Source organism: Panthera tigris, chromosome B2 (assembly GCF_018350195.1).
Source record: "Panthera tigris isolate Pti1 chromosome B2, P.tigris_Pti1_mat1.1, whole genome shotgun sequence".
In the NCBI taxonomy this organism is placed as follows: domain Eukaryota; kingdom Metazoa; phylum Chordata; class Mammalia; order Carnivora; family Felidae; genus Panthera; species Panthera tigris.
This window is the reverse complement of record NC_056664.1, coordinates 3,095,001-3,112,500: the sequence shown is the minus strand read 5'-3', so window position 1 is coordinate 3,112,500 and position 17,500 is coordinate 3,095,001. Positions and strand designations below refer to the sequence as shown.

Here is a 17,500-nt window from a genome sequence, read left to right as displayed (position 1 = left end):
AGGTTCAATCTTACGTACTTCAGAAGGACTACCAGAAAACTCTGAATGTTTGAAAAGAAAGCAATACACATCTATGTAGTCCATGGGCCAAAGAAGATAACAAAATGGAAATGTAAAATTGTTTTGAGCTGAAAAATAATGAAATGCATTATATTCTTATTTGTCTGATGTAGCTAGAGCCATTTTTAGAGGGAAATTTTTATTTTTTTTATTTTTACATATTTTTAAATGTCTATTATTTTTGAGACACACACACACACACACACACACACACACACACACACACAGAGCACGAGCAGGGGAGGAGCAGAGAGAGGAGGAGACACAGAATCTGAAGCAGGCTCCAGGCTCCGAGCTGTCAGCGCAGAGCCCAGTGAGGGGCTCGAAATCACAAACTGCAAGACCATGACCCGAGCCGAAGTCCAACACTTAAATGACAGAGCCACCCAGGCCCTCCCCACCCCCCCAAATTTTTATTTTTGACTGCAGGTATTAGAACAAGGCAAAGGTTGAAAATAAGTGATTTAACTTTTTAATTTTATGGCTCAGCAAGCCATAAAAAGTTGGGAATTTAAATGCACAAAGTAGAAGGCTCTAAAAAAATAAGTGCAAAAATCAATCAATGGAAAACAGACATCCATCAGAGAAAATCAACAAAGTAAAAAAGCTGGCTCTGAAAAGAATGATAAAATCGATACACCCTGAACAAGACTAATCAAAAAGACGATAAGATAAACACACAAAATACCAGCAGTAGGAATGAAATAGATGATATTCATATATATCCTAAATATATTTTGAAAACAAGAAAGAGGCATTATAAACATCTTTATGTCAATACATGAGACGTGTTCAATGAAATGGATACATTCCTGGGAAAACACAATTTACCACAACTGACACAAAAAGCAATAGGAAACTGAATTGTCCTATTCCTATTAAAGAGATTGAATCCATAATTTACTCACTGTGTCCGGGGTGCCTGAGTGGCTCAGTCGGTTGAGCATCTGACTTTGGCTCAGGTCACGATCTCATGGTCTGTGAGTTTGAGCCCCGAGTGGGGCTCTGTACTGACAGCTCAGAGCCTTGAGTCTGCTTCGGATACTGTGCCTCCCTCTCTCTCTCCTGTTTGTGCTCTGTCTCTCTCTCTGTGTCAAAAGTAAATAAACATGAACAAAAAAAATTTTTTTAAATAAAGAGATTGAATCCACAATTTAAAAAGTCACTCATATAAACTTCCATGAGTAGATAGATTCATTTGTAATTTTTCTATGCAAAGAGAGATGAAATCAATCCTACTGAAATCTTACAGAAAAAAAAAAAACATCTTTCAACTCATTATATGAGACCAACATAACTGTGATCCAGAACCTGAAAAGACATTATAAGAACAGCATATTACAGGCCAGTATCTCTTATAAACAGAAGCGAAGCTCAAAACTGTTAACTAAGATAAAAGCAAATCAAATCAAGCATATTTTTTGAAAAAGCTGAAACATCATGATCAAATGGACTTTATTCTAGAAATTCAAGATTGGCTTAACATTTTTAAAATGTAATTTACCGCATCAATAAAATAAATGTAAGAACCAATGATCATCTTATTAAACACAGAAAAAACATTTGATAAAATTCAACATCAATTCATGATAAAAACCCAAAAAATGCCGAATAGAGGGGAATTTCTTTAGTCTACCTAAAACAATAAAATAATACCTACACTGAACCCAGTCTGGGAACATGACCAAGATGTCTATATTATTTCTTTTACTCAACATGGTTCTGGAAGTAAAATCTAGTGCAATAAAACAAGAACAGAATAGGAGTCCCTGGGTGGCTCAGTTGGTTGAGCGCCCGACTTCACTCAGGTCATGATCTCATAGCTTGTGAGTTCAAGCCCCACGTTAGGCTCTGTGCTGACAGCTTGGATCCTGGAGTCTGCCTCCCTCTCTCTCTGCTCCAACCCACTTGCATTCTGTCTCTTTCTCAAAAATAAATAAACATTAAAAAAATTTTTTTAAAAAACAAGACAAGAATAATTGATATTAATACTGGGAAATGAAACCTTCCATTATTATGAATGTACAAAACTGAGAAGAATCTAAAAATTACTGGCATTAGTTCAATGAATTTAGTTACTTTCGTTACTATTCAGAAGGTTATTGCCTTTGTGGTCAATGTGCAAAATGTCAAACGTGTGAATATATTCTAGCAATAAACAAGTGAAATATAGAATTTTCTAAATTCCATTTCAATAGCATTACAAACATTACCTAGGAATAAGTCTGACAAAACTGTGCAAGAAGACTCCATCAGAAACTACAAGACATTACTGGGCTACATTAAAGAAGACCTAAGCAAGTGATCTCTTTTGCATATGGGATGACTCAAGAGTGTTAGGATGTCAAATCATCTTAAATTACTCAGCAGATTCAATGAAATCCAAATCCAAATCTCAGAAAGTATTTTTGTAGAAACGGGCTCTAGTGCAAAGGAACTTGCAAAGTCAAGTCAATATTGAAGAAGATAAACTAAGCTAGAACAATTATGCTGCCAACTCACAAAATAGGTCCTAGGTAAATTTAGTCAAGCGAGGGTGGTCTTTTTCATAATGATACAACATCTTGATAGAATTAAATGAACCTTGACTTCCTACTTCGCATTATAAATGCATTACAAACAAAACTATTTCGTGATAAACCTTCATGTGAAAGAAAAAACAACCCAGTTTCTAGAAGAAAACAGAGCAGAATATCTTCATGGACTTGGGCTAGAGAAAGATTTCTCAAATGGGACCAACTGAGTCATAAAATAAGAAGTTGAAGAGTTGGACACTTCAAATAAGGATGTATTGGTTGCAAAAGACACCCACGAAAAAAGCAAAAACAAAGCCTTGAAATGGGAGGAGGTATCTGGGATCTGTATGTATATTATCCATCCATCCATCAAATGAACGTCTACGAATAAATAAGAGTAGACAACTCAACTTGAAAGTGGGCAACAGGGGCGCCTGGGTGGCTCAGTTGGTTAAGCGTCCAACTGCAGCTCAAGGTCATGATCCTGCAGTTTGTGAGTTTGAGCCCTGTGTTGGGCCTCTGTGCTGACAGCTCAGAGCCTGGAGCCTGCTTTGGATTCCATGCCTCCCTCTCTCTCTGCCTCTGCCCTGCTTGTGCCCTGTCTCTCTCTGTCTCTCAAAAATGAGTAAACATTACAAAAAGAAAAAGAAAATGGGCAACAGGCTTGGCAGACATTTTGTTAAAAATATTCAAAATGGGGGCGCCTGGGTGGTTCAGTCGGTTAAGCATCCGACTTCGGCTCAGGTCATGATCTCACGGTCTGAGTTCGAGCCCCGCGTCGGGCTCTGTGCTGACAGCTCAGAGCCTGGAGCCTGTTTCCGATTCTGTGTCTCCCTCTTTCTCTCTCCTCCCCTGCTCATGCTCTTTCTCCTCTCAAAAATAAATAAATGTTAAAAAAAATTTTTTTTAATATTCAAAATGGTCAATAAGCATATAAAAAGGCACTCAACATCATGACTCACCAGAGGAATGCAAATCGAAACCAAAATTAGATAGCACTATACACCCATGAGAATGTCTAAAATTTAAAATTCTAAGCATAAAAACTAGTGGTAAGAGCATTTTCACGTTGCTAGTAGGAGTATAAATTCGTGTAACCACTTGGAAAAAATGTTTCACCGTGCCTACAAAAGTTACACATAATATTCTTGTGACCCAGATATTATCCTACTTGACCATGTAACCAACACAAAGAGCGTGTACGCGCATGTTTGTAGCAACGTCATTTGTGATAGTCAAAGTCTGACCCACCTAAATGTACTGTCAGTGGCAGAATGGAAATGTGGAATAGTATACAGCCATTATAAGGAATAACTACTGATAAACACAGCAACGTGGCCAAGCCTCACAGATACGATGTCACTCAAAAAAACACCTAGAAGAGTGTCCATCTCCACTTACAAGAAGTACGAAAACAGCAAAATTAATATATGACGATAGAGTGCTTGTCCTTGGAGGGAGGGTACACACGGACAGGGATGAGACTAATGAGAGCCTTCTACACTGCTGAAAACATTCTGTATCTTGATCGTGGCGATTGTCATACAGGTATATGTACATGCGAAAGCTGATCATCTATATAATTTTAAGATTTGTGGTCTTTACAGTATGTAAGTTATACCTAAATTGAGAAAATGAAAAAAATTAAGGCAAAATAAGGATGGTCTTCACTCACTAAGGAAGGAAAGCAGGGAGAATGCCTCATTAGCAGATATGCATGACAAGACATGATAAAGGGCGAGGTGCTGGATGACTCAGCTGGTTAAGCACCCAACTCTCGACTTCGGCCCAGGTCATGATGTCATGGTCGTGAGATCAAGCCCCATGTAGGGCTCCACACTGAGCATGAAGCCTGGTTGGGATTCTCTCTCTGTCCCTGCCCTGCTCATGCTCTCTCAAAAAAAAAAAAAAGTTCCAATTTCAATAAGCATCAAAAATGTCAACTGCCTAGCAGTAAATCTAATAAAAGATGAGCAAGATATCTATACTAAAATCCTGTATTCAACCAGAAGAAGGTGAATAATATAAATACTTATCGATTTAAAAAGAGGCAAGGGAGCAGGAATGGGAGGACAGAGAACAAACTGGCAAAGTTGAGAGAACTGGAAACAAAACTAAGTAACTACTTATCTTTAATGCTCGTAGACTAAATATTTCAATTATAAGACAGATCATCATAACGGGAAAAAAATTTACCCAAAACGATATGCTTTTTATAAGGCACACAGTTTAAACATATGGATTTTTAAAAAAGAATTGAAGTAAAAAAATGGAAGACACAGAATAAATAACAACAACGAAAACTGACCCAAACCACTTTAATGATAATAATTTGAATTTGTAGCCTTTAAGAAAGAAGCATTACTAAAAATAATGAGGCTATTTCATAACCTCCGGGGTCAATTTAGTAAGAAAATATTACACTATATTTGTACGGGCATAACAACAGCTTCAAAGCACAGAATGCAAAAAGATGGACAGAGCTAAATGAAGATACACAAAAATCCATAATCATAGTTGATATTTCAACACCTCTGTAGAAATAACAAATGGGACTTAGAGAAAAATTTAGTATGGAAAATTAAGTAAAATTTAGTGAGGAAATTTTAGGCAACTGGATCAATACGATACCCAAATGCAGAACACCTGAGCTTTTGGGGGACACAGGAGACACTGAGCAAAATGACTACAGGCGAAGCATCACACAAGTCTCAACAAGTTTCAGGAGACAGAGATCAAGCAGAACAGGTCCAGCGCTGGAAAATTAAATAAAAACCAATGTCAAGAACATCAACAAGTGGAAAATCCTCAAATGTTACAAAATCAAGTAACGGAACTGAATTTACAAAATAACCCTGTGGGTCAAATAAGTTTAAAAAACTGTAAACGATTTTTAACTGCATGATAATGAAAACCGGATCTATAACGTCTTGTGACAAGAAGCTACAACAGCACTTGAAGTCTAATCGTTAGCTCCAAATCTACACATTAACAGAGAAGAAAAATGGAAAGGTAATGATCGAAGCTTTCATCTCAAGAATCGAGTTTTAACAATCCAGTAAATTAAATCTTTAAAAGTCTCAAGGAAAAAACAATAGTAAGTGTGATACCCGCTGGAAAAGAATAGAGGAAATTAATAGAACAAAAATTTGCTTTTCACATAGTAAAATTGTTACCTCAAATCAAGACTATTTTTTAAAAAATTTTTTAATGTTTATTTATTTTTGAGAGGGAGAGAGACAGGGTGTGGGCAGGGGAGGGGCAGAAAGAGAGAGGGAGACACAGAATCCAAAGTGGGCTCCAGGCTCTGAGCTGTCAGCACAGAGCCCGACGCGGGGCTCAAACCCACGAATCGTGAGATCGTGACCTGAGCCAAAGTCGGACGCCCAACCGACTGAGGCACCCAGGCGCCCCAAATCCAGACTATTTTTAAGGAGGAAAAAGTATAAAAGGGGTACATTAAAGATCTTACTGATATCAAGATCAGAGTGAAAAGATAAAATGAATAGTTCGTGGGGAAGGAATCTGACAATAGAGGATAAATCACAGGTTCCTTTATAAACGTGACTTACCAAAGCAGACACAAAAAGAAATTAAAAGTTCAAACAGTCTGAAGTCTATGAGAGAAATTAAAGTCATAATTACCCTCAGTGTTAGTCTGCTATGGCCGCCATTACAAAATACCATAGAATCAGGGGCTTAAACAACAGAAATTTATTTTCTCACATTTCTTGAGGCTAGAAGTCCAAGATCAAGGTGCAGTCTTGGTTTATCCAGAGACCTGTCTCTCTGGCTTGCAGAGAACCATTTTCTCTTATGTGAAGACAGCTGTGTCCTTATATGGCCTTTCTCCTGTGAGTGCTCATCTCTGGGGTCTCTCGGTGTGCAAATTTCTTCCTATAAGGGTACCGGTCAGATTGAATTAGCGCCCATCCTAACAGCCTCATTTTAACTTAATTTCCTTTTTAAAGTCTCTATCTCCAAGCGCAGCCACATTCTGAGGTGGGGCACTGGGGTGGGGGTGGCGGTTAGGTCTTCAGCACCTGAATCTGGGAGGGAAAGGGCGCCTGGGTGGCTCAGTCGGTTGAGCATCCGTCCGACTTCGGCTCAGGTCATGATCTCACAGTTCATGGGTTCAAGCCCCATGTCGGGCTCCGTGCTGACAGCTCAGAACCTGGAGCCTGCTTCAAGTTCCGTGTCTCTCTCTCTCTGCGTGTGTGTCCCTCCCCCATTCATGCTATATCTCTCCCTCTCTGTCTCTCAGAAATAAATTTAAAAAGTTTAAAAAAATGCATCTGGGAGGGAACACAATTCAGCTTTTAACACCTTTTGACAAAGCAAACAGTATGCAAAAATGGCTTCACTGTTGAAACCTTAAACCATTAAGGAAGGAATAATACCATACATAAACTCTCTCAGCAAACAGAAAAAGTAAAAACATTCGTAACTCTCTTGACGAGGCCCGAATAATCTTCATACTAACACCTGACAAGGGTATTACTGGAGAGGAAATTCCAGGTCAATCTATGTGTTGAACATTCTAGATGTAAAACTCCTAAACCAAATAATAGCAATCAGATCCAGTAATATCAGTGATCCAATGAGTTGAAAGTAAAGAGGTAATGTTTGTCTTAGTAATATGAAATTTGTTTAATATAAACATCAATCACTTGAAATGTATGTATCACAAAGAGTAAGAGAAAAAAATCAAATGATCATAGCATTTGACAAAAGTCAACACCCCTCATTAAAAACTTTCACCAGTCTAGGAATGGAAAGGAGATTTCTTAATCCCATGATGCATATATACAAAATCTGACATCTAACATCCTGATCATGGTAAGTATTTAACACTTTCTCCCAGATACTGGGACTAAGACAAGTATGGTCACTCCCACCACTGCTTTCAAAGTTGTATTGGGATCTTAGCTCATAAAATAAGTTAAGGTATAACAAAGAATTAAAGACATTGAGATTGGAAATGAAGAAATATGACTGTCATCATTTGCAGATGACGCAATTAGGTCCTTGGAAAACTCCCCAAATCTACAAATTATTAGAATTAATAAGTAAAAATAGCAAATTTGCTGCATACAAAACCCAACATCCAAATAAATATATGTCATCTTCATACACACTGGCAAAAAAAAAAAAAGACAACTTTTTAAAATGTCACTTACAATAGCAAGAAAACTATGAATAACCTAATAACAAATACAGTAATAAATGTCATTAAAAAGTACAACAGTGCTACATTAATAGCTCCAAATCACTGTGCAGAGAATTTTAAAAATTGTCTAAATGAAAGGATATACCATATTCATAGACTGAAAGACACAGACTCAACGTATTTGAAATAAAATATTCAAACAGGACTTTTGGTAGAATTGACCATCTCTAAAATGCAATTTCAGGGGCTCCTGGGTGGATCAGTCGGTTAAGCGTCCAACTTCGGCTCAGGTCATGATCTCACGGTTTGTGAGTTCAAGTCCCGCATCAGGCTCTGTGCTGACGGCTCAGAGCCTGGAGTCTGCTTTGGATTTTGGATTTTGTGTCTCCCTCTCTCTCTGCCCCCCCCTCTCAAAAATAAACATTAAAAATTTTTTAAAAATCAAATAAAGTGTAACTGCCAGTGGAAAGGACTTAGCATAGTCAAGGAAGTCTTGAATAAGAACAAATCTGGAGGACTTTTACTACCACATAACAAGACTTATTCTAAAGCTATACTGATTAAGAAAGTGTGTTACTGGCATAAGGATAGATACAAAGATCAATACAACAAAATAGATACGCCTGCACAAAACCACACACATGTAACAAAGTGCCACTGCAGTTCAGCGGGGCAAGTGATAGATTTTTCAAAAAGCAGTTCTGAGTGAACTCAACATACAAAGGAGAACGATGTGGACATTGACCTCCTCTGTAAACTATCCCCTAAACTAATTCAAGATGTATTCAAGACCTAACTATGTGAGCTAAAACAATAAATGTTATAGAGGAAAACAGGAGACGGTCTTCACGAACTTTGAATTAACGAAGATTTCTGTTTAATAAGCCCAAAAAGCAATACCCATTAAAAAAGATAAATTGGACTTCTTTCAACTTAAGAACTTCAGCACATCCAAAGACAACATTAATAGCGTGAAAAGGCACAGAGCGGGAGGAGATATTTGTCACACACACATTTGGCAAAAAATTTATGTCTAGAATATGTAAAGAACTCCTTAAAATCAGTAAGAAAAAAGGCTATAGGCAGTAAATCAGATGGTGGGAATCTGGGTAATCTCCTGGGGCAATGGCTGAAAAACTGGCCACTAACAGTGAGGGCGTCTTTCGAGGTGTCAGTAGGCTTCCCCTCAGTGTGATACAGGTGCATTATTTTTAATTCTCTGGGAAGGCAGAACATTTCAGCTTTAACGTCTATACAGGGTACAGCAGGTTGGCATAAGCACCTAGTTCCACTTTCTGAACCTTCCCTTACGACAGAGGCTAGAAGGTTAAAAGTACAAATCCTGGGGCGTGTGGGGGGCTCCGTCGGCTCAGGGCCCGTCTCTTGACTTCGGCTCAGGTCATGATCTCACGGTTCATGGGTTTGAGCCCCACATCAGGCTCTGTGCTGCCAGCTCAGAGCCTGGAGCCTGCTTCGGATTCTGTGTCTCCCCCTCTCTGCCCCTCTGCCCCTCGCACTCTCTTTGTCTCTCTCAAAATTAAGTACACATTTTTTTTAAAAAAGAAATGTAAACTACTTTCTGACTGTTGTGTTTTCTTAGATTCTGTTTCTGTCTATCTGATACCCACTGATCACAGGGCCAAGTTAACCCCCGAGTTTTTTGTTTTTTTTTTTTACATCTCCTGCTATCCAGAGCCCAATACTCTGAACCACCTCCCAAACTGCTTCTAGGAGACCCGAGTAGCATCAAAGTTTTCTTGCAATGGCACCGACCCCTCCTCTCTGAGACCAGGGCACAAGTCACTGGCTGACTTGCTTTCTGCCATGACAAAAGGCTCTCGTGCCAAATTTTGAGACCCACTGCCCTGGAAAGTACACGGGTGTTGCAGAAGCCTCCAGATTTCTGCCCCGAGGTTCAGGCAACAGACGTCTGAAATCAACCATTCCAGGGGCAGCGTCTGGATTTTCTGCTTTCTCGACTGCAGAGACAACGCAGGCTCTCTGGGAGCCCATCTCCGCGGGGTTGGATTAGAGCTGGCACCTCCCTCCACCACCCCCCCCCAAACTTTCCTAGGGGTCTGTATTCTTCATTAATCCCCTTTCGCTTACAATAGCTTCAGAGGTTTTGTTTTTGAAGGAAATCTTTAGGGACATACAACACAATGTAGTAGTGATGAGGAAAAAGACGTGAAGTGTAACGACACAGCTCAAGAAAGTTTCACAAACGGAACGCACCTGTGTCCCCGGGACCCCAGCATGAGAAACCCCATTCTCGGCATCCCGGGCAGGTTCTCCTCGTGGACTTTCGCAGCCACAGGGACCTTCGACCATCACCTTTGTGATTCCTAACACCACACATTTGTTTTGTCTGTTTTGAAAGCATGAAACGTTTCTGTTTTTTCTCAGGTATTTGACTTCCCTCGAACTACAGTTGCACAGGAATTTACTTACAACGTCACAGGTTTGTTAAAAACGTGTGGACCAAATAAAAGCGTCATAATGTGACACATTACGGCAACATCTATATCACAACTTCCGTTTTGCTTTAAATTTGCACTTAGTCACGTTATAAGTTGACCCGATGTGTAAACAATGACTACGCGATTGATACTCAGTCTGATGGGCAAGGCAGTTCAGCCAATAGACTGCTCAGTTAAACCCGGAGTCCGGCTCCTTTACCCCAAACCCGCCTTAATACTCCCCTCAGAGCAGACTCCCCTCCATTAAACCGGGGGGTTTCCTAGAATTGATTTTATGTTAGGAGAGGAACCTCCTTCATCTCCCTCCCACCCCGTTCCCTCTTCCCGTCACCTCTCTCCCCCCTCCTCCTCTTGTCTTTATTTTTGCCTCAAAAAAGGGACATTTATTCAAAGAAAAAAAGGCAAAGAATAGCAAGATACTCATCCCTGTCTCCCTCCCCTCCCCTCCCCTGCTCCTCCTCAACCCCCTTCCCGCCATGCACAGACCCCTGGCTGCTGCGGGGACCAGGACAGCCCCTCTCACATAAGGTCGGGAACACTGAGGGGCATCTCCTCAATGGAGGTGTTGCGGAAGGTCTGGGTGTCTCCGAGAGTCCCCTTGTCTTCTTCGGTCACCATGGTAATAGCCACAGTCTATGGCCACATATGGCTTTAGCCGCCTCCACGCATACTTCAGTCCTCCGGGCGGTTTAGTGGCGCCGAAGCCCCTTCTGTCTTCGGCTCGAACCCCCTCCTCCTCCCCACCCAGGCCCTCCTCCCTCCCCCCCTTGTCCTCCCTGTTTAAAAATTAGATTAAGACCTTCTAAGCAGGACAGACAAAATCCGCTTCAAGAGTTGGGAAAACGCGGCCGGAGAAACTAACATGTAAACCTAAGAGGAAATACAGACGCTGCGGGGCGTTGGTTAAACCTGGAGAGAAACAGCCCGGGCCTCGGCCCAACGTCAAAGCCGAGGGGGAAACAAGAGGCTTAGCAACCTGCCGGCGAGGGGATGCAGAACTCTGAGCGCCCTCCGCCCGGGGCACACAGCCAAGGAAGCAGTCCCCCGCCTGGTGCCCGCCTGGTGCCCGCCTAGAACTCACCGGGAACCCACCTGGAGCCCGCGTGGAAGCCCGGAAGTCCTGGAAGCCCGGACTCACCCGGGACCGCTGGTGGCACCGCCGCTCCGGGGTCCCGGGGGTCGGCCCGGGGGATCCGCGGAGCTCCCGAGGGATCGTGCGCGTCGCCGCCGCGGCCCACGGAAGCCGGGCCGTGCGCTCCCGCCCGCGGGTAGTCGTGGCCGAGCGGTTAAGGCGACGGGCTAGAAATCCGTTGGGGTGTCCCCGCGCAGGTTCGAGTCCTGCCGACTACGGCGCGTTTTTCTGCGCCCCCGCGGGCACTGCGGGGCGGCCCTGGTGACCAGGGCCCCGCTCCGTCCCTCTCGCTGCCTCCGGGCTCCCGTCGTGCGGCGGTTTTTTAAAAAAATGGTCTTCACAGGCAAAACCCCGCAAAACCCACCGAGCAAGCTTTTCTCTGCGGCGACGCCGCCTGGGTTTCCTCCTGCGGGTGGCGCGCCCGGTGGCGGGGGCACAAGGCCCGGGTGCCCCCGCAGACCCAGCGCGGAGGGACCCCGGGCCCTGCGCGGTTTGCGGCGCTCCCGCCGGAGGACGCCACGCGCGCCCCCCGTGCGCCCCCGCCCGGGCTGGCGGTCTCCGGGCCGCGGGCGCCCCCTGGCGGCGGGGCTTTCCCGCGGGTCCCGGCCCCCCCCACCACGTGCTTGCTCCATTCCGTTCTCGTCCGTCTTCCTGCACCTCACTGTTTTCTAGGCAACCGGATCGGATGCAAACGAAGCGAGCTGCCTGCGTCACGATGAGTAGTACAGAAGGAGAACGGTAACCCGACAGCCGGGACGATGGACACAGGCAGCATCCTGTGCCGCCCAGAGACCTACTTCGGTGGACTCGACCTCATCTGCGTGGTGCTCGGCTAAAAGCGCACAATCTGAATTTAACTTTCGGGAAAGCATCAAACTCAGGGTGAGGGGGCGTTCTACAAAATACCTGCCCAAGTTAGGCTTTGAAGGTCGATGAGATGAAACACAAAGATGGGGGCGCTCTTCCCAGACGAAAGGACTAAGGAGACAGGACAAATGAATGCCATCTATTTTTGTTGAAATAAAGGATTCGCACAGTTGGCAAAACAGTAACAAGGTCTCTAGATCAAATAAGAGTTTTAATCCAGATTTCATAACTGTTCTGTGGTTAGGAAAGAGAACGTCCCTGGTTTTAGGAAATACACACTGAAGTATTTAGTGGTAAAGGGACATCTTGTCTGAAACACTAGAAAAAAATATATGTGTAAACTTATTTCTATATATCTAGCTATTTAAAAACATATCATAAATTAACAGCGAATTTATGAAGGATTTATGAAAATTCTTTGTACTATCTTGCAACTTCTCCATAAATTAGAAATTAGATCAAAATAAAAAGTTGAAGGAAGAAAAAGAAACCAATAGAACAATTAATTTAACAATATGCTCCTTTAAATAAAAACCCAAGCACAATTTGAGCATTAGACATAACATAGGGAAATACTATGTTTCGAAACACTCAATTAAAAAAAAAATGTTTGTTTATTCATTTTGAGAGAGAGCATGTGTGCAAGCAGGGTAGGGGCCAAAGAGAGAGGGAGAGAGAGAATTCCCAACGTGGAGCTCGAACCCATGAACCGTGAGATCAGGCCGGATGCTCAGCCATGGGAGCCACCCAGGTGCCCCGGAAAGACTCAATTTTATCAAGATGACAACTATTTCCAAATTGATCAATAGGTTCAATAAAATCCAATCAATCTCTATGTATTGTATGGAAATTAACTCACTGCTTTAAAAACACATTTGGAAATGCAGAAGAACTTTGTGCCCGAAAGAAGATAGCAAAGTTGGAAGAAGATAGCAAAGTTGGAAGACTGATACTATATATATATATATATATATATATATACACACTATATACTGATACTATATATATATATGTATATATATATTCAAGACATATGTAATTACTTATAAATCCATACTAATTAAGACAGTGTGCTCTTGGTTATTATATATGTAAATACTAAAACATTGTCTTCTTATATTTATTTTAGAGAAAGAGTGCGAGTAGGGGAGAGGGGCAGAGGGAGAGTAGGAGAGAATCCCAAGCAGGCTCCACACCCAGCTCGGAGCCCCATGAGGGGCTCCATCAGATGACCCCAGGATCGTGACCTGAACCAAAATGAAGAGTCAGCCACTCAACTTATTGAGCCATCCAGCGCCCCCATTATCTTCATTATCTGTGTCAACTTGGCCAGGTTGAACTACATTCCCCAGAATTCCCTTTTCTATGTGTTTCTGATTGGATGGTCCCCAGGAGACATTCTTGGGGGAGATTTGGAGGAAGAGGTCAAGTAGCAGCCATCTTGTTGCTCATTTTAACTCATCTGCTGACTTACCTCCTCAGGAGGCAGAGCTGGGTCTGCCACTGCCCCCCACCCCCCCTTCCCCTGCACCCTCCTTCAGCCTCCTCCTTTCCCGGATCACACGTGTGCGTTTAGCCCTAAATGAAGGGCCCTGGCTTCTGCAGGACACCTGCACCACCAAGTTCTGAGGCAACCAAAGCTGACACAGATTTCAGTCCATCCGGTGGGATCCAGTTCATGCTTGTGGGTTCCAGCTTGTTCTAATCTTACCCGCTTTTTATCTGTCTTCCCGTCTGGGTCAAACTGCCCTGGGGGGTCTGAGCTTCAGCACTTCAACATTTATGTGGACTATTCAACCGGCTTCTACAAATCTACATGTGTACACATGTATCTGTCTATCTCTACGTATCGATACCTGTATATGAAATTTACATAACCATCCTGGGGGGGGGGGTCCGCTTCTGCCATTGAACACTGACCGCCCTTATTTTTTCATGGACTTGCACTAAGCGTTAACCCTCACGTGTTGACCAGGAATAAATTTAGTTGTTGAAATGTCTGTATTCAAGAAGAGGGTCACGGAAGAAAAAGATGATTAAGCAACCACACAAAGGAATGGGCGAATACCCCGCCAAGATTTAAAGTCAGATCGGTGGGCTGGAAGCGGCCAGTGCCAGAAGGACTTGTGATCTGCAGCATTGTGGAACACCTGAGACCAGACATACTCGTCCACCTTAAACTGGAAAACGGAATACGGTATACCACACAGTGTTCTTCAGACAGCATGCGACTTCAGACAGTGACTAACGCTGATACCTGGGAGAAGCAAAACGAATGAGAAAAAAAGCACCCCACCTTACTGCTGGAAAACAGATCGAGAGGGACATCTCATGATGGTAAAGGGGTAAATACATCAGGACATAACAACCCTACATCTGTATACAATTAATAACAGTTTCAAAATACTTGTAGGAAAATCCGAGAAACTGCAAAGACAAAAAGTTCCTCAAATACAGTTAAAGATTTTAACACTTTCTTTCAGTAATTGGTAGAACACAATGGTCAGGAAAGTCAGTCAGAATATGCCAGATTTGAACGACATTATCAATGAACTTGACCTAATTAACATTTATCGAACCTTCTATCCAACAACAGAATATATTATATTCAAGAAACATTGAATACTCCCCAAGGCAAATTGTATTATGGGCTATAAGACAAATCTTGGTAAGTTTAAGAGGATGTGAAATCATGGAAAATATGTTCTCTGAGCATGACAGAATTAAACCAGAAATCAGTAACGGAAATTAAAGACAATACATCTAAATAACCCACAGGTCAAATAATATATCACAAGGGAAATTTAAGTTTTTTATTAAGAAAATACAAACAAGGGGCACCTGGGTAGTTCAGTCGGGTAAGTGTCCGACTTCAGCTCAGGCCACGACCTCACGATTCGTGGGTTCGAGCCCCGCATCGGGCTCAGGGCCTGGGGCCTGCTTCAGGTTCTGTGTCTCCCTCTCTCTCTGCTCCTCCCCTGCTCACACTCTGTCTGCCTCTCAAAAACAAAGATTAAAAAAAATTTTTTTAAAGAAAGTAAAAAAACATAAAACATCTACAGCTGAAGCTTTGTATAGAGAGCAATTTATAGCAAGAGATGCTTATATTATAAAAGTTCTTAAATCAGTGAATTATAGTCCACCCCAAGAAACTAGAAAAAGTGAACCTGAAACTAATATAACACTGTGGATTAGCGATACTGGAATTAAAATTTAAAACTTAATAAAAAAAAAAACTAGAAAAAAAGAAGAGCAAATTAAACGCAAAATAAGCAGAAAGAAATATTAAAGAGAAAAGCAAAATTCAATTAAACAAAACAGAAGAACAGTAGAGAAAATCAGTGAACCCCAAAATCTGGTTATTTGACAAGTTGAATAATATTGACAAATCTCTACCAGACTGATCTGGAAAGAAGTCACATATTACCAATACCAGGAAAGAAAGAGGGAACCAGATTCTACAGACGATAAAATAATGTTATGAATAATATTATGTCCATTAAGGTGATAAATTAGGTTAAATGGATCAAACTACAGCTCACTCAAGAACAACTAATCTAAGTTGTCATCAATCTAGTTAACATAGAATTTGTCATTAAAAACCTCACAGAGGAAAATCCAGGCCAACAAGGAGCTTTATTGGTGCACTGTACCAAACCTTTAAAGAAGGAAGAACACCATGTCCACATAAACTTTTCCAAAAGTTAGAAGAGGAGGGAGCACTTTTCCTATTCGTTTTATGAGGTCAACGTTACCCTGATATCAAAACCAAATGACAGTTGAGAAAAAATATCACAGACCAATATTCCCCATGAAAAGAGTTGCAGATATCCTTAACAAATTTTAGCAAATTCAATTAAGTAATATTTTTACTTTTTTTGAAAAAGAGAGAGAGCGTGGGTGTGGGAAAGGGACAGAAGGAGAGAGAATCTCCAGCAGGGTCCACATGGGACTCAATCCCATGTCTCTGGGTCAGATGCTCAACCGACTGAGCCACCCAGGCACCCAAATCAAGCAGTTTTTAAAAAGCATGATATGCCACGACCAAATGGGGTTTATCCACGAGACCCGAAAAGTGATTATTGCTTTTCAGTTCTCAAGGGGGTCATTTCTGGTGTTTCTCCCCAAGGAAACACGAAGACTGGATGCTTTCGTTCCAACATTCAGTAGCCCTGTGGATTCATGAACGTCTCTTACCTGCACATTTTTCTCTTTGTACGCGTGGGTGTTGGCACTTCGTGGGACTGTTCTGAGGGCTCAATGGAGTTATCAATCGGAAGTCATTTTCTAGAAGATGAAATACGTAGCCCGTAGATCCTTGCCTTATTTCCACCAGATCAATTTCCATGCCACACCTCTCCCTGTTCCTTCAAACACATGACAAGTGATGTAGAATCATCCTATAGTTTGAGAGGACGTGTGGGGACCCTTTACATCCAAGTACAAAGAAATGCATATACTTGGCCTGAAAATTTGAAAGCCAGAGAAAAGCTGAAAGCAGAAAACGAGGGTAGCTACGATTCCAACACACACGGGGAAGTTAGCATTTGGTGTTTTGTTGACACATGTCTAGTGGTAGTTGTTGCGTTTTTGGTGTGTGTGTGTTCGGACACACACCGGGTTTTTAACGTAAGGGTACGCAGTGGCATATTGATTTAAACCTGGCTTTCCATTTTCATATTTTCCGGTGATATAAATAACGCAGAGAGCAATGCTTCCTATGAAAAATTTAAGGAAAACAAAAGTGATCGAAATAGACAGCTACCCTCACTTCACTGCACATCTTTGCTCTCTTGTTAGATTGGCGAGTGTCCCGTCAGATTTTTTTTTTAATGTACTTGCTTAATTTGGGGTTCCACTTTCTATACATGGGGACTATGTGTACGTGCCGTTATGGGTACTAGGGTTCACACGCATTTTCCAAGTAGAACGACGAGGATCTAATTCTTTACGGGCTACCTGGTGCCCTGTGATCGGGCCGGCGTCACCGTCCTGCCTTCCTGGCCAACGTGCCGCTTCCATGGTTCTGCAACGACGACGTTGCGGCGGCCTTGGTGACCACGCAAAGCGGCTGTTTCTGCCCTGCTTCCTCGGTCCGAGTGGAGGGTTCCCGGAAGCCACGGCGTCTCCCACTCCCGGGACCCCGGAAGGGCAGGGGTTCAAAGGCCGCGGGGTCAGTGGGGGCCGTTCCAGCGCGGAGAAAGCAGACCCCGGGTGCGACCCCGCGAGGGCCCAGGCTCACTTGTCTGCTGGAAACACTGACGCTCCCGCGGTG

At 42.5% G+C, this 17,500-nt stretch overlaps 1 long non-coding RNA gene and 1 other non-coding gene across 2 annotated transcripts; one reads left to right on the top strand and one right to left on the bottom strand.

The window, feature by feature from the left end:
- Positions 1–4,878: 4,878 nt before the first annotated feature.
- Positions 4,879–11,396, bottom strand: LOC122238505. The gene is made up of 2 exons (XR_006217431.1): positions 11,319–11,396; positions 4,879–5,332 (listed from the first exon to the last, which is right to left on the bottom strand). It is a non-coding gene; the product is annotated as an uncharacterized LOC122238505 (long non-coding RNA).
- Positions 11,397–11,494: 98 nt separating this feature from the next.
- TRNAS-AGA lies at positions 11,495–11,576 on the top strand. The gene has a single exon. It is a non-coding gene; the product is annotated as a tRNA-Ser (tRNA).
- The last annotated feature ends 5,924 nt before the right edge of the window (positions 11,577–17,500 follow it).